The 25,114-nt window shown below is 36.1% G+C and overlaps 1 long non-coding RNA gene across 7 annotated transcripts in view; it reads right to left on the bottom strand.

The window, feature by feature from the left end:
* Positions 1-25,114, bottom strand: part of LOC117974855 (uncharacterized) — a 354,681-nt gene that overhangs the window by 283,482 nt on the left and 46,085 nt on the right. For all 7 annotated transcript variants that reach the window (XR_008626078.1, XR_008626080.1, XR_008626079.1 and 4 more), the window contains exon 3: positions 16,022-16,080. This is a non-coding gene — a long non-coding RNA (uncharacterized LOC117974855). The remainder of the gene's footprint in view (positions 1-16,021; positions 16,081-25,114) is intronic.

Here is a 25,114-nt window from a genome sequence, read left to right as displayed (position 1 = left end):
CTTGTAGAGATCTTTCACCTCCCTAGCTAGCTGTATTTCTGGATATTTTATTCTTTTTGTGGCAATTGTGAATGCAATTTTTTTTTTCCTGATTTGGCTCTTAGTTTGACTGTTGGTGTATGGATGTAATTTTTGTGTGATTTTTGCACATTGACTTTGTATCCTGAGACTTTGCTGAAGTTGTTTATCAGTTTTGGAAGCGTTTGGGCTGAGACGATGGGGTTTTCTAGATATAGAATTATGTCATCTGCAAACAGAAATAATTTGACTTTTTATCTTCCTATTTGAATGTCCTTTATTTCTTTTTCTTTCCCAATTGCCTTGGCCAGAACTTCCAATACTATGTTGAATAGAAGTGGTGAGAGAGGGCATACTTGTTTTGTGCTGGTTTTCAAGAGGAATGCTTCCAGACTTTGTCCATTCTGTATGATGTTGGGTGTGGGTTTGTCATATATAGCTCGTATTATTTTAAGCTATGTTTCTTCAATACCTAGCTTATTTAGCATTATCAATATGTGAATATGAATTTTATCTAAAGCCTTTCTGCATCTATTGATATAATCATGTGGTTTTTGTCTTTAGTTCTGTTTATGTGATGAGTCCCATTTCTTGATTTGCATATCGATATGGTTTGGCTATGTCCCCACCCAAAATCTCATCTTGAATTGCAATCCCCACCTGTCAGATCATGGGGGTGGCTGGTTTCCTCTAGGCCGTTCTTGTGATAGTGAGTGAATCTCACAAGATCTGACGGTTTTATAAGTGTCTGGCATTTCCACTGCTTGCACTCATTCTCTCTCCTGCTACCCTGTAAATAAGTGCCTTCTGCCATAATTGTAAGTTTACTGAGGCTTCCCCAGCCATGTGGAACTGTGAGTCAATTCATCCTCTTTTCTTTATAGTATACCCAGTCTTGGGTATTTCTTCAAAGCAGCATGGGAACAGAATAATACAGTAAATTGGTACTGAGGTAGCAGGGTGATGCTATAAAGATACCCCAAAATGTGGAAGCAAATTTGGAACTGGGTAACAGTTAGAGGTTGGAACAGTCTGGAGGGCTCAGAAGAAGACAGAAAAATGTGGTGAAGTTTGGAACCTTCTAGAGACTTGGTGTATGGTTTTGATCAAAATGCTGATAGTGATATAGACAATGAAGTCCGTGCTGAAGTGGTGTCAGATGGACATGAGAAACTTGTTGGAAACTGGAGCAAAGGTGACTCTTGCTATGCTTTTGCGAAGAGACTGGCAGCATTTTGCCCCTGCCTTAGAGATCTGTGGATGTTTGAACTTGAGAGAGATGATTTAGGGTAACTGGTGGAATAAATTTTTAAGCAGCAAAGTGTTCAAGAGGAATCAGAGCATAAATGTTTGGAAAATTTGCAGCCTGACTATGAAGTAGGAAAAAAAAACAAAACATTTTTCTGGGAAAAAAATTCAAGCAGGCTGCAGAAATTTGTGTAACCAGGAGCTGAATGTTAATTACTGAGAAAATGGGAAAAATGTCTCCAAGACATGTCAGAGACCTTCACAGCAGCCCCTCCCATCACAGGCTCAGAGGCCTAGAAGAAACAAATGGTTTCCTGGACCAGGCCCAGGTCCCCACTGCTCTGTGCAGCCTCAGGACATCGTGTCCTGTGTTCAGCTCCTTCAGCTTCAACAGTGACTAAAATGGGTCAATGCACAGCTCAGGCCACCGCTTCAGAGGGTGCAAGCCCCAACCCTTGGCAGCTTATATTTGATGTTGGGCCTGTGGGTGAACAGAAGTCAAGAATTGAGGTTTGGGATTCTCTGCCTACATTTTAGAGGATGTATGGAAAGACCTGGATATCCAGGCAGAAGTTTGCTGCAGGGGTGGCGCCCTTATGGAAAACCTCTGCTAGAGAAGTGAAGAAGGGAAATGTGTGGTAGGCACCCACACATAGAGTCCTCACTGGGGCACTACCTAGTGGAGCTGTGAGAAGAGGGCCACTGTCCTCCAGACCTCAGCACAGTAGATCCACCAACAGTTTGCACAGTGTACCTGAAAAAGCTGCAGACACTCAATGCCAGCCCATGAACACAGCTGGGATAGGTCTATACTCTGCAAAGCCACAAGGTCGGAGTTGCCCAAGGCTGTGGGAGCCCAGCTCTTGTATCAGCATACCCTGCATGTGAGACATGAAGTCCAAGGAGATCATTTGGGAACTTTTGTGTTTAATGACTACTCTATCAGATTTTGAACTTGCATGGGCCTGCAGACCCTTAGATTTGCCAATTTCTCCCATTCAGAATGGGTGTATTTCCCAAGGACTGTACCTGCATTGTTTCTAGGAAGTAACTAACTTGCTTATCATTTTACAGGCTCATAGGCAGAAGGGATTTGTCTTGTTTCATATGAGACTTTGGACTGAGACTTTTGGCTTATTGCTGGAATGAGCTAAGAATTTGGGGGACTGTTGGAAGGGCATCATTGTGTTTTGATATATGAGGACATGAGATTTGCAAGGGGCCAGAGATGAATGATATGATTTTGCTGTGTCTACACCTAAAATCTCATCTTGAATTGCAATTCTTACATGTAGTGGGTGGGATAGGTGAAGGTAATCAAATCATGATGGCAGTTTTCCCCATGTTGTTCTCATAATAGTGAGCAAGTCTCATGACATCTGATGGTTTTATAAACATCTGGCATTTCTCCTGGTTACACTCATTATCTGTCCTGCTGCCTTGTGAAGAACATGCCTGCTTCCCCTTCTGCCATTATTGTAAGTTTCCTGATGCTTCCCCAACCATATGGAATTGTGAGTTAATTAAATGTTTTTTCTTTAAAAAAATACTCAGTCTTGGGTATTTCTTCACAGTAGTGTGAAAATGGACTGATACACAAATGTTGAACCAACCTTGCATCCCAGGGATTAAGCCTACTTGATTGTGGTGGTTAAGCTTTTTTTTTCTGTGCTGCTGGACTCAATTTGTGAGTAGCCTGTTGAGGATTTTTGCATCAATGTTCATCAAGAATACTGGCCTGAAGTTTTTGTGGTTGTTTTATCTCTGCTAGCGTTTAGTATCAGGATTATACTGGCCTCATAGTGTGAATTATGGAAGAGTCCCTTTCCTTATTTTTTTTAAATAGTTTCAGTAGGAATGGCCCCAGCTCTTCGTACATCTGATAGAATTTAGCTGTGAATCTGTCTGGTCCTGGGCTTTGTTTGGTTGGTAGGCTACTTATTATTATTTCAATTTCAGAACTAGTTTTTGGTCTTTTCAGAGATGTAATTTTTTCCTGGTTCAGTCTTGGGAGAGTATAAATGTCCAGAAACTTATCAATTTCTTCTTGATTTTCTAATTTATGTACATAGAGGTGTTCATAATATTCTGATTGTTGCTGGTATTTCTGTGAGGTCAGTGGTAATATCTCCCTTAGTTTTTTCTGATTGTGTTTACTTGAATCTTCTCTTTTTTTATTAGTCTAGCTAGTGGTCTATCTATTTTATTATTTTTTCCAAAAAGCCAGCTCCTGGATTCATTGATCTTTTGAATGGTTTTTCACATTTCAGTCTTCTTCAGTTCAACTCTGATTTAGATTATTTCTTGTCTTCTTCTAGCTTTGTGATTTGTTTGCTCCTGTTTCTCTAGTTCTTTAGTTGTGAAGTTAGATTGTTAACTTGAGATATTTCTAACTTTTTGATGTAGGTATTTGGTGCTATAAGTTTCCTTGTTAACACTGCCTTAGCTATGCCCCAAGGATTCTGGCATGTTGTGTCTTGGTTCTTATTATTCTCAAATATTGGTTTCTGCATTAATTTCATTATTTAGCCAAACATTCAGGAGCAGGTTAAATATTCATGTAATTGTATGTTTTTGAGTAAATATTTTAGTCTTTATTTTGAACTTAATTGTGCTATGGTCTGAGAGACTGTTGGTTATGATTCACTTATTTTGCATTTGCTGAGGAGTGCTTACTTCCAATTACATAATCTATTTTAGAATAAATGCTATGAGATAATGAGAAGAATGTATATTCGATTATCTTTTGATGGAGAGTGATATGGCTTGACTTTTTGTCTCCACTCGAATCTCATGTCTAATTGTAAACCTCAGTGTGAGAGGAGGGATCTGGTGAGAAGTGATTGAATCATGGGAGCAGACTTTCCCCTTAGTGTTCTCATGATAGAGTTTTCATGAGATCTGGTTGTTTGAAAGTGTGTAGCACCTCCACCTTTACTCTGTCTCTCTCCTGATGACCATATGAAGATGTGCTTGCTTCTGCTTTGCCTTTTCAATGATTGTAAGTTTCCTAAGGCCTCCCCAGAAGCAGAAGCCTGTACTGTGAGCTGATTAAACCTGTTTTCTTTATAAATTACCCTGTCTCATATAGTTCTTTATTGCAGTGAGAGAACAGACTAATACAGATTTCTGTAGATATCAATAAGGTCCATTTAAGATAATCAATATTGTTAAAATATTTATACTATCCAAAGTAATCTACATATTCAATGCAATTTCTGTCAAAATACCAATTACATTCTTCACAGAAATACAAAAAACAATTCTAAAATTTATATGGGGCCAAAAAAGACCCAGGACAGCCAAAACTATCTTGAGCATATGAACAAAACTAGAGGAATCACTTTCTCTGACTTCAAATTATATGACAGCGGTATAGTAACCAAAACAACATGGTACTGGTATAAAAAAAGACACACAGACCAGTGTAACAGAACAGAGAACCCAGAACCAAATCTGCACAGCTACAGTGAACTGATTTCCAGCAAAGGTTTCAAGCACATACACTAGGGTAAAACAATTGTGCTGGGAAAACTGGATATCCATATGCAGAAGAATAAAACTAGAGCCCTATCTCTTTTGATATACAAAAATCAAATGAAAGTGCATTAAAGACTTAAATTCAAGACCTCAAGCTATGAAACTACTATAAGAAAACATGGAAGAAAATCTCCAGGACATTGGTTTGAGCAAAAACTTTTTGAGTAATACCCTACAGGAACAGGCAACCAAAGCAAACATGGACAAATAGGATCACATCCAGTCAAAAAGCTTCTGCACAGCAAAGAATACAATTAGTAAAGTGAAGTGACAACCCACATAATGGGAAAAAAATATCTGCAAACTACCCATCTGACAAAGGATTAATAACCAGAACATATAAGGAGCTCAAACACCTCTAAAGAAATAAATCTAATAATCTCATCAAAGAATGGGCAAAAGATTTGAGTAGACATTTTTCAAAAGAAGACATACACATGGCAAACATGTATACGAAAAGTTGCTCAATATCATTGACCATAAGAAAATTGGAAATCCAGACTTCAATGAGGTATTATGCAACCCCAGTTAACATGACTCACATTCAAGAGACAGGCAATAACAAATCCTGGCAAAGATGTGGCGAAAAGAGAAAGCTTTTACACTGTTGTTGAGAATGTAAATTATTATAGCCACTATGGAGAACAGATCAGAGCCTCCTCATAAATGCAAAAATTAAGCTACCATATGATCCAGCAATTTGACTCCTGGGTACATATCCAAGATAAAAGAAATTAGTATATAGAAGAGATATCTGCATTTCTATGTGTGTTGCAGCACAATTTACGATAGCTAAGATTTGGAAGCAACCTATGTGTCCACCAACAGATAAATGGATAAAGAAAATATGGCACATATACACAATGAAGTACTATTCAGCTTTAAGAAGAATGAGATACAGTTATTTGCAACAATATAATTAGAAATGAAGATCATTAAGTTAAGCGAAATGAGAGGGCACAGAAAGTGAAATATCACGTTCTTACTTATTTGTGGGATCTAAAAGTCAAAACAATTGAATCATGACCATAAAGAGCTGAAGGATATTTACCAGAGGCTTACAAGGGAGTATGAGGGTTGGGTGGAAGTGAGGATGATTAATTGGTAAAAGTTAGAAATGAATAAGACTTAACTATTTGATAGCACAATAGGATGACTATAGTCAATAATAAATTTATTGTATATTTTGTAATAACTTAAAAAAGCTAATTGGATTGCTTGTAACTCAGAGAATAAATACTTAAGGGGATGAATACCACATTCTTTATGTTGTTCTTATTTCACATTGTATGCCTATATTGAAGCATCTCATGTACGTCATAAATGTACACACCTGCTATGTATACACAAAATTTAAAAATAAAAAATGAAAAAGAGGATAATAAATGTGACTGTGATATTTGAGAACTGAAACCTTTTGGTAGTAATTAGGGTTAGATGAAGCCATGAGGGTGAGATATTAATGGATATAAAAGGGGAGAAAGACTTGAACTACAATGTTCAGCCCACTTGCCATGCAGGCCTTGTGCCATTTTGGGATTCCAAGGAAAATCTCCATAACTAGAAGGCCTTCATCAGGTGTGCCCGTCTCCCCCTATGACTCTGGACTTCCCAGCCTCCAGATCTGTAAGAAATAAGTGCTTTTCCTTTATAAATTACCCAGTCTCTGGTATTCAGTTATAGCAAGATAAAATGGACTAAGATAGTCATCAATAAAAAAGAAAGTCTGAGAAACGATCGTAACAAAGAGGAGTCTAAGGAAACATCAACAGGGAAATTTGTTATGGCACATGGGGGAACTCTTTGTCCTAACCTCTCATTCTTTCAAAAAACCTAAAACTGTTCTTAAAAAGAGACTTTTTTTAAAAAGAGAAAAAATGTTACATAAGTTGAGAGCAATTACATATAAAGAGAGCTGTGATCAAAGGTTTCAGGAAAGTAATTTGGGAAATTCTTTTAGTATCAAGAAAGATGACAAAGTAGCATGAATGAGAAAGCAGGTAGGTGTCTAAATATTTCTAAGGATGAATATTCAACATTTGTATCAACTTTTACATGTTTATATGTGAGGGCTTTTTTAAGTTTTTATAAAAGGCAGTAGTGGGTAAATGATTTTGTTGATGGTACAGGTATCACCTTATCCCTTGTATCTCATGAAGTGTAGAGAAAAACTTATTTCCTTATGTAAGTTTCCATCACAACACTTATAGCCAGTGTCCACATCAATTTATTTGTTATTTAAGCTGATTATAATGTGATGACAGGTTATAAAATTTATTTCAAAACATAGTTAGGTTTTGCAATTCTATAAACTTTGAGTAGAAGGAGGAGAGAGTGTTCTTAATAAGTTAAAATAGCACAAATTGGTGAGTCAGGGTGGATTTAAAGAATCAGGGAAACTGACAAAAATGAAGATAAAGAATTGATCACTTCTGTTAACTTCAGATGTCTTATATCTTGAGGTTTCTTCTGTGTTTTTTTTTTTTTTGCATGGATAGGGATTATAAATTGAAATATGGCCACACGTTCTCCCCTTTGTATCCTTCTCTTTGATGCCATCTTTGTACAGTTCGTTCTTTATATTAGTCTTTATAATTCTAGGGTTCTTCCTGAGGTTTTTCTCAAGCATAGCTCCTCTAACAGTGGCTGCTATTACATCCATGATGCTTTGAAGTGGGTGGGTGACTGAGGAAGAGCATGGCTGAAAGCTATAATTAAAGTAGAGCAGAATAGAGTTATCGAGGGTAAAGGGGCACAGGAGATTATTATAATAAAATTTCATAATGTCTAGCAACTGAAATAGTGTTCTCACATCATACAAATTCTGTACTTTATTGACTTCAAGCTATCTACTGGAATTATCTCCTCTCCCTCTCAATATACAATTAAAATAATAGTAAATGGAAAAAGGTACTTTTTTTAAATAAAAAGATCATCAAGGTGTCTATTCTGATGTCAAATAGTTCATTCTTCTTCTCTAGATAAATTAGTTTCAGGATTGCACATCATGAGTATCACCTTTAAAGTAAAATTTAAATAGATTTCCATCTATATGGTCACAGCAAATGTGCAACTACAGATTTTGAAAACTTTAAGGAAAAACATTGAAACAGAAAACTCAAGTTTTAAGGAGAGAGAAAATAATGGACTCTGGAGGAAACAGAAATATCTGAAATACTAAGGTAGAAATTAAACAAAAACAACTCCGGGGAACAGAAAAATGCATTCTAGAAATAATAAAGTTATATCTCTATACTGTTTAAGGAAATTTATTTTTAACTTAAAATTCAATGCACAAACTATCGATAAAAGTTAAGAAAAGAATAAAGGTACAAGAATATATGTAATAATTCAAAATGCTTTTCCCATTGCACTGTTTTATTTGTTTGTTTGTTATATTTTTTTAAAGACGTTAAATGGAAAAATATCAGCTTAACAATGGAATTTTCAGTCATAGAGTTATTTTTTTTCGCCATGTCATGGATATCTTTGTGGAATTTGTCCTAAATCTGGTGTGCTGTGGATCATGACCTGATTGTGACCTACTTAGCACTACCAACCAACTACATTGGAGAAGAGTTCTAAGGTTTCTGAAGTATGTCTCAAGCAAAAAGACGTTAATAATACTGACTATCTTTCAGACAACAGATAATTAAAGAGGTCTCAAGTATTCGACATGCACTTTGCTTACTGTCACCAGACTTAGTTCCTTAATCCTGTAGAATGCCTCCTCTAACAGACTTTAACATGAGAGTGGCCAGCTTCTTTTCTCTGGATTGGCATGTGTAAGGAGCTTGGATGTTGGCTCTCCTTTGTAACAATAAGTAAAAAGCTGAAAAAAAACTAAAAAAATAAGTAATTCCTTCTGAGTTCGTCAAAGAAATAAAGTCCCAGGGCAAATTGCTGTCCCATGCCCAACCCATATTAGAGACAGACAGGTAAATACAGATAATCAAAACTTACTAGAGCAAAACCAGCATGAACCAGGCCTGGGATAGGAAAACTAAAAAGTACTTGATGAATTGCTGGAGGCTTAGTGTGAATAAGACTGAGAAATAAAAACCCAATCATGGAGGAGTCTCTACCCTTTTGTGAGTTTTACCTCCAAGACCCTGACCAAATTCTTACAATGAATATTGAAGAATACCTTGAGTTTGTCTTGAGGGAGGGTGGGGGGAGGGTTCATTTTGAAATATGTCAAAGCATTCTACATGTTTTAAATAAGGCCCCCTCAAGGGGGGTTGGAAGGATGAGAGGAACTTGTGAAGTTTACAGTTCAGAGGTAAAGGTTCAGTTCAGACTGAGACCTAAGTATAGGACTATAGAAAAATTCCCCTCTTCCCACACCTTACCATCACATTAATAAAAGTCTTTTACTAAAGCGTTGTTTGATGAGAGAGCAAGAATCAAAACTAAACTTAAATATAACATGGATATTGCAATTATCAGACCAAGAATGTAAAACCACTATAATTAATATGCTACAGGCTCTAATGGATAAAGTAGACAGTACACAAGAACAGATGGACAATATAAGTAGAGAGATTAAAACTCTTAAGAAAAAATCAGAAATAAATGCTAGGGATCAAAAACACTATTTCGGAAATAAAGACTGCCTTTGATGGGCTTATCAGTAGACTGGGCACAGCTGAGGAGAGAATCACTGAGCTTACAACTGTCTCAAGAGAAACCTCCAAAGTTGAAATCAAAGAGAACAAAGACTGAGGAAAAAAGAACCAAACATCCAAGTACCTTAGGATAACTACAAAAGGTAAAATATTGATAAAGGAAATCCCAGAAGGAGAAGAAGAAGAGACAGGGAGAGGACAAAAGAAATATTTGAAATAATAATGACAGAATTTTGCCCAAATAAATGTCAGACACCAAACCACAGGTCCAGGAATCTCAGAGAACACCAAACAGGATGAATGCCAACAAATGCATAGTTTATTATGATACGGCTATGCATATCAACTTTAAACTGAAGAAAGTAAAAAATAAAGACCAGTTTTGAAAAAAAAAAGCCAGAAGAAATAAACCGAACATGCTTATAGAAGAATTATATCCAACTTCTCCTCAAAAACTATGCAAGCAAAGGGAGAGTATAATATTTAAAATATTAAGGGAAAAAAGCCCCACTAACCCACAATTTTTACCCTGTGAAATTATCCTTCAAAAGTGAAGAAGAAATAAAGACTCTCAAACAAAAATTGAGGAACTTTTTTGCCAATAGACTTGTCTTGCAAGAAATGTTTAAAAAACTTCAAAGAAAAGGAAAACAGTATAGGTCAGAAATTGGATCTACATAAAGAAAAGGAAAACATAAGGGAAGAAATAAGTGAAGGTAAAATAAAAACATTTTTTACTCTTAATTGAGCAAGCAGATAACAATTTGTTAAAATAGTAATATTCAGTTATGTATTCACTTATGTATGCTTATGTATGTGTATACACACACACGCACATACACACATATATAGTTGACCCTTGAACAACATGGGTTTGAACTGTGTGGGTCCACTTAGATATGGATATTTTGTTTTGCCTCTGTTATCCTCAAATAACACAAGACTCGCCCCTCCTCTTCCTTCTCCTCTGCAACCTACTCAATGTGAAAGTGACAGGATGAAGGCCTTTATAATGATCCTCTTCCACTTAATTAGTAGTAAACACATTTTCTCCTCTTTATATAATTTTTTGAATAATATTTTCTTTTCTCTAGCTTACTGTACTGTAAAAAGGCAGTATATAATATATATATATCATACAAAATGTGTGTTAATGTACTGCTTTTGTTAACAGTAGGCTTCTGGTTAACAGTAGGCTATTCATAGTTAAAATTTTGTGAGTCAAAAGCTATATGTACATTTTCAAGTGTGTCTGATGGGGTCAGCACCCCTAAACTCCATGTTGTTTAAGGTTCAGCTGTCTGCCTGTGTGTGTGTGTGTTTGTGTGTGTGTGTGTGTGTAAACATATAAATAAGTGAAATGAATGACAGCAGTGACACAAGGAAAGGAATGACAGTGACAGAATTGGGATTATTTTGTTATTATATTAGACATTTGAACCAGCTGTGAAAGAGTATAGTTTTATTTGAAAATGGCTTTTTATTATTTGTAAGTGTATATTGCACACTCTGGAGAAGCCACTAAAAAGGTAAATAAAAAAAAACAAAAGAAGTATAACCGTGTTTGGGACAATATAACAGAAATACTATAAATTGGGTGTCTTAAACAACAGTAATTTATTTCTAACACTTTTGGAGTCTGGCATCCAAGTTTGAGGTACCAAAATTTTTAATATCTGGTGAGGATCTACTTCCTGGTATCTTTGCAGATGTACACCTTCTTGTTATATCTTCACAAGGCAGAGAGCAGAGAGTAACCTCTCTGACTTCTTCTAACAAAGGCAGTAATCTCATTTATGAAGGCACCACCTTCATCATCCAGTTACCACCCAAAAGCTCAAGCTCCAAATACAAACACATTGGAGACTGAATTTCAACATATAAATTTTGAGGGCACACAAACATTCAGTCAATAACAAACTGATATAAAAAGAAAATAAAGAAAATAATATTATAGAAAATCCTTACATAAGGCAGAACAAGAGTAGAAGACACAACTAGGGAAAAATGAGGAATAAATGTAAAGAGTAACAGATGTGATAGATATTAATCCAACAATATTAATAATCACTTTAAATGTCAATTGTCTAAATACTCCAAAAAATAAGGCTTAACTATATGTTGTCTGTGATAAATCCACTACAAATATAAAGACCTACATATTAAAAGTAAAGAGTTATATAAATATATATCATGCTAACACTAATTTAAAAAAGGTAGAAGTATATTAATTTCAGACAGAGCCCACTTCAGATAAAGAGAATTCATCAAGAAAAAAGAGAAGCATTGTCTAATGGTAAAAGAATCAATTCCCCAAATAGACACAATAATCTTTAATCCATCTAACAACATAGTGTCAAAATATGTGAGGCAAAACTGACAAAAGTGGAAGGAGAAATAAATGAATCAATCCACCGTTATAGTTGGAGACTTCAACAGGCTTTTGTCAGAAATGGACACATACTTCACATAGAAAACCAATATGGACACAGTTGAACTCTATAATATCAATCAGCTGTTACATGATGGACATCTATGGACTGTTTCTTCTGAAGCCAGAAGAATATTCCTTCTTTTCAAGCTCACGTGGAATATTCACCAATAAAGATCAAATTCTGGGCCATAAATCATACCTTATCACATTTGAAAGAATATAAATTGTACAATATTTGCTTTCAGACCACAACAGAATTCACTAGAAATCAACACAAAGATAACTGAAAAATCCTAAGTTATGTGGTGAATAAACAACATACTACTAAATAACATGGGTCAAGAAATAATTTCAAGAGAAATTAAAAACTATTTTAAGCTAAGTTAAAATGAAAATACAATGTATCAAAATCTGTAGGACGTAGTGAATGCAGTACTTACAGGGAAATTTATAGCATTGCATACATACATTAGAAAAGGAAAACAAACCTGTAAAATTGGTAAACTACAGCCTTAGGAAACTAGAAAAAGAAGAGCAAACTAAATCCAAAAGTAATAAGAAGAAACTAATAATTGAGCAGAAACTCATTCAATTGAAAATAGAAAAGCAATAGAGAAATAATGAAACCAAAACTAGTCCTTTATACATATCAATAATATTGATAAGCCCCTACTCAGGCTAAGAAACAAACTCAGAAAATACACAAATGACTAATATCAAGAAAGCAAGAGGGAAAATTACTACATATCCCATGGACATTAAAATGATAATAAAGGAATATTATGACAACTGTATGAATACAAATTTGATAACCAAGTATAATGGACTTATTCCTTGAAAAGATGTCTTTATCAGCTCAGGCTGCCATAGTAAAACATTATATACTAAATGGCTTAATCAACAGAAATTTATTTTCTCACAGCTCTGGAGCCTGGATGTTCAAGATCAAGGTGCCAGCAATGTTTAGTTCTGGTAAGGGCTTTCTTTCAGTATTGAAGATGAGTCTATTCTCACTCTATGCTCACATGACAGAAGAGAGAACAAACTCTCTGAGACCTTTTTTTTTTTATTATACTTTAAGTTTTGGGGCACATGTGCACAACATGCAGGTTAGTTACATATGAATACATGTGCCATTGTTGGTGTGCTACACTCATCAACTCATCATTTAACATTAGGTATATCTCCTAATGTTATCCCTCCACCCTTCCCCCACCCCCACAACAGGCCCCAGTGTGTGATGTTCCCCTTGTTGTGTCCATGTGTTCTCATTGTTCAATTCCCACCTGTGAGTGAGAAGATGAAGTGTTTGGTTTTTTGTCCTTGTGATAGTTTGCTGAGAATGATGGTTGCCAGCTTCATCCGTGTCCCTACAAAGGACATGAACTCATCATTTTTAATGGCTGCATCATGTTCCATGGTATATATGTGCCACATTTTCTTAATCCAGTCTATTATTGTTGGACATTTGGGTTGGTTCCAAGTCTTTGCTATTGGGAATAGTGCCACAATAAACATACATGTGCATGTGTCTTTATAGCAGCATGATTTATAATCCTTTGGGTATATACCCAGTAATGGGATGGCTGGGTCAAATGGTATTTCTAGTTCTAGATCCTTGAGGAATCGCCACACTGTCTTCCACAATGGTTGAACTAGTTTACAGTCCCATCAACAGTGTAAAATGTTCCTATTTTTCCACATCCCCTCCAGCACCTGTTGTTTCCTGACTTTTTAATGATTGCCATTCTAACTGGTGTGAGATGGTATCTCATTGTGGTTTTGATTTGCATTTCTCTGATGGCCAGTGATGATGAGCATTTTTTCATGTGTTTTTTGGCTGCATAAATGTCTTCTTTTGAGAAGTGTCTGTTCATATCCTTCACCCACTTTTTGATGGGGTTGTTTGTTTTTTCTTGTAAATTTGTTGGAGTTCATTGTAGATTCTGGATATTAGCCCTTTGTCAGATGAGTGGATTACAAAAACTTTCTCCCATTCTGTAGGTTGCCTGTTCACTCTGATGGTAGTTTCTTTTGCTGTGCAGAAGCTGTTTAGTTTAATTAGATCCAATTTGTCTATTTTGGCTTTTGTTGCCATTGCTTTTGGTGTTTTAGACCTGAAGTCCTTGCCCATGCCTATGTCCTGAATAGTATTGCCTAGGTTTTCTTCTAGGGTTTTTATGGTTTTAGGTCTAACATTTAAGTCTTTAATCCATCTTGAATTAATTTTCATATAAGGTGTAAGGAAGGGATCCAGTTTCAGCTTTCTACATATGGCTGGCCAGTTTTCCCAGCACCATTTATTAAATAGGGAATCCTTTCCCCATTGCTTGTTTTTCTCAGGTTTGCCAAAGATCAGATAGTTGTAGATATGCAGCATTATTTCTGAGGGCTCTGTTCTGTTCCAATGATCTATATATCTGTTTTGATACCAGTACCATGCTGTTTTGTTTACTGTAGCCTTGTAGTATTGTTTGAAGTCAGGTAGCATGATGACTCCAGCTTTGTTCTTTTGGTTTAGGATTGACTTGGCAATGCGGGCTCTTTTTTGGTTCCATATGAACTTTAAAGTAGTTTTTTTCCAATTCTGTGAAGAAAGTCACTGGTAGCTTGATGGGGATGGCATTGAATCTATAAATTACCTTGGGCAGTATGGCCATTTTCACGATACTGATTCTTCCTACCCATGAGCATGGAATGTTCTTCCATTTGTTTGTATCCTCTTTTATTTCATTGAGCAGTGGTTTGTAGTTCTCCTTGAAGACGTCCTTGACGTCCCTTGTAAGTTGGATTCCTAAGTATTTTATTCTCTTTGAAGCAATTGTGAATGGGAGTTCACTCATGATTTGGCTCTCTGTTTGTCTGTTATTGGTGTATAAGAATGTTTGTGATTTTTGCACATTGATTTTGTATCCTGAGACTTTGCTGAAGTTGCCTATCAGCTTAAGGAGATTTTGGGCTGAGACAATGGGGTTTTCTAGATATACGATCATGTCATCTGCAAACAGGGACAATTTGACTTCCTCTTTTCCTAATTGAATACCCTTTGTTTCTTTCTCCTGCCTGATTGCCTGGGCCAGAACTTCCAACACTATGTTGAATAGGAGTGGTGAGAGAGGGCATCCCTGTCTTGTGCCAGTTTTCAAAGGGAATGCTTCCAGTTTTTGTCCATTCAGTATGATATTGACTGTGGGTTTGTCATAGATAGCTCTTATTATTTTGAGGAGACCTTTTCTTAAAAGAAAACAAAACAACAGTAATCCTGTTGTATCAGGGCCCCACTCTCATGAACTCATTTAGCTCTAAATACTTTTGTAAAGGCCCTATTTCTAAATACAATCATATTGAGGGTTGTCTCCAACATACGAATTTTTAGAAAACATAATTCAGCCCATTGCAGATGCAATGTAACAAATCAACACAAGAATAAATAATTTGAATAGACCTATATCTATTAAAGAAATTAAATTAATAATGAATAACATTTCCAAACATAAAACACCGGACCTAGACATGTTCATTGGTGAATTCTATCAAACATTTTATATATATAAAATATCTACAAACTGTTTCAAAATATAGAAGAAGAGGAACTATTTTCTAACTCATTCTATGAGATCAGCATTATTCAAATACCAATACCTAAGACATTACCAAAAAAAAGAGTACAGATTGATATCTCTCATCAAAATAGATACAAATGTCCTCAATAAAATATTAGAAAATCAATTCTACCAGTATATAGAAAGAATAATACATCATGACCAAGTGGGATTTATCCCAGGTATGCAAGGCTGGTTCAATAATTTATTCAATTAATGTAATCTAGTACACAAACAGGCTAAAGAAGAAAAATTAGATGATTATATTAATAGATGCCTAAAAAGCACTTGCCCAAACCCAACATCCATTCGTGTTAAAAACAAATCTTTTAGCAAACTAGAAACAGAAGAGAATTTTCTCAACCTTATAAAGCATACCGTGAAAAAACTCACAAATAACATTACACTTAATTGTGAAAAACCAAAAGCTTTCCCAGTAATATCAGGAGAAAAGCAACAATATCAATATTCCTTTCAATCACTCCCTTTCAACATCATACTGGAAGCCCTAACTAATTCAGTAAGGCAAGAAAAGTAAAATATATACTCACTGGGAAGGAAGAAATAAACTGTCTTTGTTCACAGATGTATAATTGTCTATGTAGAAAATCTGAAAAAAATAACAAAAACTTTTGTAAGTAATAAGCAATTATTGCAAGGTTTCAGAATATAAGGTTAAAGTACAAAAGTCTATCATTTCATTTATACCAGTGCTATAGATTGAATTGTATCCCATCAGTTGGGCTGGGCGCAGTGGCCTGTGACTGTAATACAACCACTTTGGGAGGCCAAGGCTGGAGGATCACTTGAGCCTAGGAATTTGAGTCCAGCCTGGACAACATAGTAAGACCTTGACTCTTAAAAAAAAAATTAGCTGGGTATAGTGGCATGTGCCTGTATTTCCAGCTATTTGGAAGGCTGAGGTGGAAGGATTGATTGGGCCTGGGAGGCTGAGGCCACAATGAGCGAAGATCACCCTACTGCACTCCAGCCTGTGTGACAGAGTGATACACTGTCTCAAAAAAAGAAAAAATAAATACATTTTGAAGTTTTAACCTCCAATATAATTATTTGGAAATGGGCCTTGGGAGGTAATTTAAGTTAAGTAAGGTCATGGAGTTGGGGTCCTGATGATGGGATTGATGATTTTATTAAGAAGACAAGAGATAAAAAAAAAATACTCTCTGTTATGTGAGAATACAGGAACACAGCCAGAAGGTGGCTGTCTGCAAGCCAGCCCTGACCAGGAACTTAATTGGCCAGAGTTTTGATCTTGGAAATCTCCCCCATTGTGAGAAATAAATACCTGTTGTTTAAACCAACCAGTCTGTGGCATTTTGTGATAGCAGATCAAGCAGACTAATACAACCAGCAATGAAAAAGGAGAATATTAAATTAAAAATGATATTATTTACATTAACACCCCAAATAAAATATTTAGGTAGAAATTTGACAAAAGTTTACAAGAACAATGTGAGGAAAACAAGCAAAACAAAAATACTCTTGTGAAAGCAGTCAGTTCTTCCCATTTTATCTATATTTCAACATAATCACAAAAATTTCAGCAAGTTGTTTTGTGATATCAATAAACTAATCCTAAGGTTTATGTGGAGAAGCAAAAACCCAGAACAGCTAACAATACAAAAAAAGAGGAGCAAAGTTAGAGGACTGACCCACCCAACTTTAAGACTGACTATAAATTTGCAGATTATCAAGATAGTGGATAAAAGAATAGACAGACTAATGAGTTTTGATTCATTAATAGCAAGTCCCATAAAGGAACCACAAAAATATAGTCAACTAATTTAAAAAAAGGGGCAAAATTCATTTCGTCTTCCATCACTGATACCCTTTCTTCCAGTTGATAGCATCGGCTCCTGAGGCTTCTGCATTCTTCACGTGGTTCTGGAGCCTTGGCTTTCAGCTCCATCAGCTCCTTTAAGGACTTCTCTGCATTGGTTGGTTATTCTAGGTATCCATTCGTCTAATTTTTTTTCAAAGTTTTTAACTTCTTTGCCATTGGTTTGAATTTCCTCCTGTAGCTCGGAGTAGTTTGATCATCTGAAGCCTTCTTCTCTCAACTGGTCAAAGTCATTCTCCGTCCAGCTTTGTTCCCTTGCTGGTGAGGAGCTGTGTTCTTTTGGAGGAGGAGAGGTGCTCTGCTTTTTAGTTTCCAGTTTTTCTGCTCTGTTTTTCCCCCATCTTTGTGGTTTTATCTACTTTTGGTCTTTGATGATGGTGATGTACAGATGGGTTTTTGGTGTGGATGTCCTTTCTGTTTGTTAGTTTTCCTTCTAACAGACAGGACCCTCAGCTGCAGGTCTGTTGGAGTTTGCTAGAGGTCCACTCCAGACCCTGTTTGCCTGAGTATCAGCAGCAGTGGCTACAGAACAGTGGTGGCTGTTGAACAGCAGATATTGGTGATCCGCAAATGCTGCTGCCTGATCGTTCCTCTGGAAGTTTTGTCTCAGAGGAGGAGTACCCGGCCGTGTGAGGTGTCAGTCTGCCCCTACTGGGGGGTGCCTCCCAGTTAGGCTGCTCGAGGGTCAGGGACCCACTTGAGGAGGCAGTCTGCCCGTTCTCAGATCTCCAGCTGCGTGCTGGGAGAACCACTACTCTCTTCAAAGTTGTCAGACAGGGACATTTAAGTCTGCAGAGGTTACTGCTGTCTTTTTGTTTGTCTGTGCCCTGCCCGCAGAGGTGGAGCCTACAGAGGCAGGCAGGCCTCCTTGAGCTGTAGTGGGCTCCACCCAGTTCGAGCTTCCCGGCTGCTTTGTTTACCTAATCAAGCCTGGGCAATGGCAGGCACCCCTCCCCCAGCCTCGCTGCCAACTTGCAGTTTGATCTCAGACTGCTGTGCTAGCAATCAGCGAGACACGGTGAGCGTAGGACCCTCTGAGCCAGGTGCGGGATATAATCTCTTGGTGTGCCGTTTTTTAAGCCTGTTGGGAAAGCGCAGTATCAGGGTGGGAGTGACCTGATTTTCCAGGTGCCATCTGTCACCCCTTTCTTTGACTAGGAAAGGGAACTCCCTGACCCCTTGCGCTTCTGGAGTGAGGCAATGCTCACCCTGCTTCGGCTCGTGCCCAGTGGGTGGCACCCACTGTCCTGCACCCACTGTCTGGCACTCCCTAGTGAGATGAACCCGGTACCTCAGATGGAAATGCAGAAATCACCCATCTTCTGCGTCACTCATGCTGGGAGGTATAGACCGGAGCTGTTCCTATTTGGCCATCTTGGCTCCAGCCATCCCATTACTGGGTATATACCCAAAGGATTATAAATCATGCTGCTATAAAGACACATGCACACGTATGTTTATTGCAGCACTATTCACAATAGCAAAGACTTGGAACCAACCCAAATTCCAACAACGATAGACTGGATTAAGAAAATGTGGCACATATACACCATGGAATACTATGCAGCCATAAAAAATGATGAGTTCATGTTCTTTGTAGGGACATGGATGAAATTGGAAATCATCATTCTCAGCAAACTATTGCAAGGACAAAAAACCAAACACTGCATGTTCTCACTCATAGGTGGGAACTGACAATGAGAACACATGGACACAGGAAGGGGAACATCACACTCTGGGGACTGTTGTGGGGTGGGGGGAGGGGGAGGGATAGCATTAGGAGATATACCTAATGCTAAATGACGAGTTAATGGGTGCAGCACACCAACATGGCACATGTATACATATGTAGCAAACCTGCACATTGTGCATATGTACCCTAAAACTTAAAGTTTAATAATAATAAAATTTTTAAAAAAGGGGGGGGCAAAACAATATGGTGAAGCAAAGATAGTCTTATTGAGTCAGGATAGGTACTTAAGGAAGTAACCATGTCTTCAGGACGTGGCAATTGTATGAGCCCCAGCATTAGCATTTTAGTCAAGCTCATTAAAGCAAAGCTATCTCCAGTTGGAAATTTCCCCTGTAGAGAGCATGCACATTTTGATTTTACCTGCCCTAAAACTGACCTTTTGCTCATTATAATAGTAAAAACATACCACTGGGTGAATATTTAAGATGCTGTGATGTATGAACAAGCATGTACAGCTACTGCACATGTGCACCCAGAGGACCACCCAGAACATACTTACTAGCAGCACCTCTTCCCACCCCCTTATGGATAATCATGTAAGACTCCCATAAAAGGAGTTTCCCCAGTAAGAGTCAATACTGTCTCACCCTCATAAGCAGTCTGCCCTGCATCTTCTTTCAGGGTGGTCTATTCTGCACCTGGCTTTCAGAATATTCTTTCTCCTTGGCAATAAATTGTTCTATGCTGAATCTCCATTGCTGGGTGTCTCTTGTTTAATTTTTTTTAACTAAGAAGATAAGAACTGAGGTTTTATTACAGCTGTCAACATTTCTAATAAATGATGCTGGAACAACTGGACATCCATATGGAAAAAAATGAATATAGACACAGACTTTATACCTGTCAAAAAAACCCTCAAATTAGATCATGAATGTAAATGTAAAATGCAAAACTATAAAATTCCTAGAGGATAACATAGCAGATAATTTAAATGACCTTGTATATGAAAACAATCTTTTAGATATAACACAACACCATGAAAGATAGAAGTGATTAGCTAGACTTCATTAAGATTAAAATCCCTGCTATTAGAAAGACATCGTCAATATATAAATGTAGAAAAGTTTACAGACAGGGAGACAATATTTGCAAAGGACGTATCTGATAAATGATGGTCATTCAAAATTTACAAAAACTCTTAAAATTCAACAGTAAAAAAAATAAACATCCCAACTGAAAAATGGGCAAAATACCTGAACAGACCCCCTCACCAAATAGGATTTACAGATGACAAATAACTATATAAAAAGATGCTGAACATCATATATTATTACAAATTGAAAATTAAACTAGAGAGATACCACTATAAACATGTGAGAATAACCTAAATCCAAAGTACTGACAAAAAAACCTAATGAGGTTGTGGAACAAAAGGAACACTCATGCTCATTCATTCCCAGAGGGAATGCAAAATGATGGTACAGCCACTTTGGAAGACAGTATGACAGTTTCTTAGAAAACGAAACATGCTCTTACCATATGGTCTAGCTATCATGATTCTTGGTTTTTACCCAAATGAGCTGAAAACTTATTGTACACAAAACCCAGCATCTGAATGTTTCTAGCAGCTTTATTCATAGTGCCAAAACTTAGAAGCAACCAACTTATCTTTCATGAGGTGAATGGATAAACTGTGATGCATCCAGGCAATGGAATATTATTTAGTGCTAAAAAGAAATGAGCTATCAAGTCATGAAAAGACATGGAGGATTCCTGAATGTATACTACTAAGTGAAAGAAGCCAATATGAGAAGGCTGCATACTGTGTGATGCCAACTAAATGACATTCTGAAAAGGCAAAACTATGGAGACTATAAAAAGAGCAATGGTTTGAAGGGCTTAGCAAGGAGGGAGGGATAAATAGGCAGAGCACAGAGAAATTTTAGTACAATGAAACTACTATATTTGAACTATAATGGTGGATACATGCTGTTGTATATTTGTCAAAACCCATAGTATACACAACACTAACAGTGAATCCTAAGGTAAACTATGTACTTTGGGTGATAATATATGAATATAGGTTCATGGATTGTAACAAATGTACCACTCTTGTGAGGGAGGTTGATAATGGGGAAGGCTCCATGTATGTGGGAAAGGGGATGATATAGGAAATCTCTGGATCTCCTACTTAATTTGTCTGTGAACCTAAAACTGCTCTAAAAATTAGTTTATTATACAAAATTATTTTAAAATGAGAGAAAAAAATTACAGTGGTCAGATTGCCCCAGTTGTCACTGATGCAAAACATATGTAAGCATTTGTATGAAAGAATATATTGCAAAGAGATATTAAAACACAAATTTTAGTTACAATATTGCATTACAAAAAATTGCTGTGACCAATTTGAAACTATCATGGCCATTATCGAAACAATGAAAACAATGTTTTTGCTTCAACTAACTAGTAATATGCTTGTTTTCAGCATATTGGGAAACAAAAGTCAATGTAGTTTAAGAGAACTATACTCTCATCTACTGATAGGACAAAGTCAGTGATAATATTTAACATTGAACAATGAAGGTGTAGATAATAAGCATGTGATAGGGAAATATAGTAAATGTTAATAATATTTAATTCTGCATTGTAGACTGATTGATAAAAAGTGATGTGTTAGAAGAATTGGTTTTTATCACGAGCATTTATATATGTCTTTAGATGTTCCATGTTTATATAATGAATTTATACTTTATATGCACATATACAATTATAAAAATAAAATATGCCTTCCATCAGTATAGGTTTAGATGATAGGACATTATAAGGCTAGATGTATGCAGTAATATTAATGAGAAATTTAAATGGGCTAAATTTTAAAATATTTTTCTAATTCTTTTTCAATTCACCTCCTTTCCATCACCATAATGGAAGTTACAAATAATACCCACAAAAATATTTAGAGTAATTTGCTGTACTCAGAGAAGGGAAAAGCTTTTGAGGTTTCTTGATGGACAAGCCCCATCTGGCACTTTTATCATTTGTGTGAACTCTGAACATTTTATAAAATACAGCACCTGGCAATTAGCACTGTAAAATCTACAGATAGATTCTGGTTATTTCATGCAGGTTGCTGCCAAGAATATGCTTTAAATTTATACATGCCATCCTTACTAGCCCACATGTTCCCTTCAAAATAGGAAGAGAATGAGAACCGTTGCTTGAATCACATTTACAATTGAAAAAAAGGATTTCAACTCAAACTCTCCAAGATAAGAGAACATAGTGTTGCAAGGAAAAGGTAAAGCTCAGTGGATGGCAAAAAGAAATGTTAAAGAAAGTGCTACCCATTATAAATCATTGATCATATAATTTATTATCCAAATCGAGATATTTTTAGAGAGGGTGTTACACAGCATTAAGGGGGCTAAGGTTATTGACAAGAAGAAACACAGTGCATATCAGACAATTGAAGTCCCTTTAGTTATCCACTGTCTTAAAAGATCTTTAGGATTATTAAGACCAATACATATGTTAGTAGTGAGCATTTATCATTTGCCTCCTCAGATTCCTGAGCCCTACTTTTGTTACAGCCCTACGTTTGTTTGTTTAATTACATCTTCCATATTTAAGTTCACATGATCTGATGGGGCTTCACTTCAGATTTCTATAGGCTAAAGTCTTTTGAAATCACAAAAAATATTGTGCACTAGCATTATTTATATTCTGATGTTTTGTTTGCTTGTTGATACCTTATTGGAGAAATTTCAGGCAAAATGTTTTGCTCATAAATATGTGAGCAAGCCAGAAAAGCAAAGTGTTAGTGGCAACTGTAAAAATATCTAATTCAATTTTTAACCTTTCTACAAATCCCCTTATTTCTGCCAAATAGCTGTTGATTTATTTGCAGCTTGCTATTCTGATGACATATGAGATCATTAGGACAATAAACCCCAATGTTCTCTTGTTTTCTCAAATTGAAGTGTTGAAAACTTAACTTTAATTATGCCCTTAAATTCCAATGTAGACACAGAAATAAGCAGCAAGCATCTTTCTAGGTCTATTTTATATCAATCCTCTTTTGTAATACTTTTTCTTATTTCTAGTGTTCAACATCATATCCTGTTTAAACTAGACTTGCCATAAATAATGCAAGAAAGCATGAATCAGTTTTAAATGCATATGATTTTGTGCATAAAAATAAGTGAATTACTCATTGACTACTAGGCAGGAAGTTTAGGATCACCTCGGTTGGATGATAACATAAAATACAACCTAAAGTTTTGTTCTATCATCCTTTACTGTCACTATTTAACAAAGCTTGTGATTATATTTTTGAAAAGCTTTAACTGTGCCATTTTTGTTTAGCTGTTAATGCCATTTCATTTTATGTAGTTCATGATACTCACTTTCATTAAAGTATATTACATACACACACACACACACATTTTGCACCTGTAAGATTTGTGATAGAACTGACTCTTAAAGATAGCTGCCACAAAGAATTATGTACCAAATCAGGCATGCTAAAAATATCATTTTTATTTTGAGGCTATGTATACACACGTCAAAACAACTGGTTGAAAATTTAAATTACTCAATCAACCAGTTATGTTGTCTACATGATGCTAAAACAGCCAGCTTGATTGATATTCATTCCCAACTGGATGAATTGACTCCATCGAACAGTTGACAATATCTTTATAATGAACAAAGTTGATCATTCCATATCTATGCTGAAAAATCTATCCATGATTTAGAGGACAAAATCCAAAATCCTTAGCTTGACATAAAAGGCCTTTCCAGAACTGTCTACTCTTAGCTTTTCTTACTCCACCTTCTATCATCCTCCCCACCTTGCTATAACAACATGCTGTTGATGATGTCACTTTCCTTCTGACATTTCAGTTTTGTAATTGTTTTCTATGGGCTGTTCCTATGACGGCATCCTCCCACCGTTTTCCACTGTACCTACTGGCTTGATTTGTTGCCTGAAAATTCTTTTTTTCACTTTTTAAATTATAGCCTGAAGGTCATATTGTCAGATGTGCCTTACCTTGCTCCCGCCTCTGCTCAATCTTATTTGCTTCCATAATATTTTCACTTAGGACATAGTAAATAAATCATTAATGTTAGTTCAATGAATATGGGAAAAAATAAACGAATGAATTGTTTAGTTATTTAATTTTTAAATCTGAGTAAACATTCCTAAAGTTAATTATGTATCCACTGTGCCTCTTCTGTGTTAATTTACTTGGAAATGTAATTTACTTACTTTTAGTTTTGTGAAAACAAATTTGTGATTGAAGTGACACTCTCTTTATGTGAGGTCAGCAGTGTTATAAAAAGTAATCTAGAAAAATCAGGCTTATTGTCATATTTATTATTAATGCTAATGGGCATTTTTACTCAAGTCTTCATAAGCTTTAGGATATCTTGAATATTTTTCTTCTTCAGCTTAGTTTCATCTTCCTCAATAATCTTCCACAGTTGATTCTGGTGCATAAATGCCATACAGAATCCCAGATAGAAATTAATGAATATTGTAGAGATTTTAAGGTATGAGGAACCAGAAACTCTCTTCTTTTTCCTTTTTGGTTTCAGAATCAATTGTTTTCACTTGGATCTGAAGCACCATATTCTGCTGACTTGCTCCTATCTTATTGGCCACTCTTCTCAGTCTTCTTTGAGTCTTTCTCCTCATTCCTCAAACTCTGTAATACTAGTATGTCATGGGGTTTTGCCTTTGGGTGTCTGTACTCCACACTCACTCTCTTGGATCACATCCAGTCTCATGGCCTGATAAAATGTTATATGCTTATGATTCCAAAATTTATGTTTGTAACTCATATCTTTCTCTGAACTTTGGTATTCACTTTCTACATTACATCACTACTTGTATAAATAGTAGGTATTTTAAACTTAACCTATTCAAAACTAAATCTCCTAATTACCCTCTCTCTTCCAAACCTATGCTCTTTCCTGCCTTAATTAATAACAATTCCATCATTTTAGTTTCTTGGGGAACATAAATAAACAAGTAAGTGAAAAGATAGATATGCAGACAAGTATACAAGATAGATGGACAGATGG

This window comes from Pan paniscus, chromosome 1 (assembly GCF_029289425.2).
Source record: "Pan paniscus chromosome 1, NHGRI_mPanPan1-v2.0_pri, whole genome shotgun sequence".
In the NCBI taxonomy this organism is placed as follows: domain Eukaryota; kingdom Metazoa; phylum Chordata; class Mammalia; order Primates; family Hominidae; genus Pan; species Pan paniscus.
This window is presented reverse-complemented; position numbering and strand designations above follow the sequence as displayed.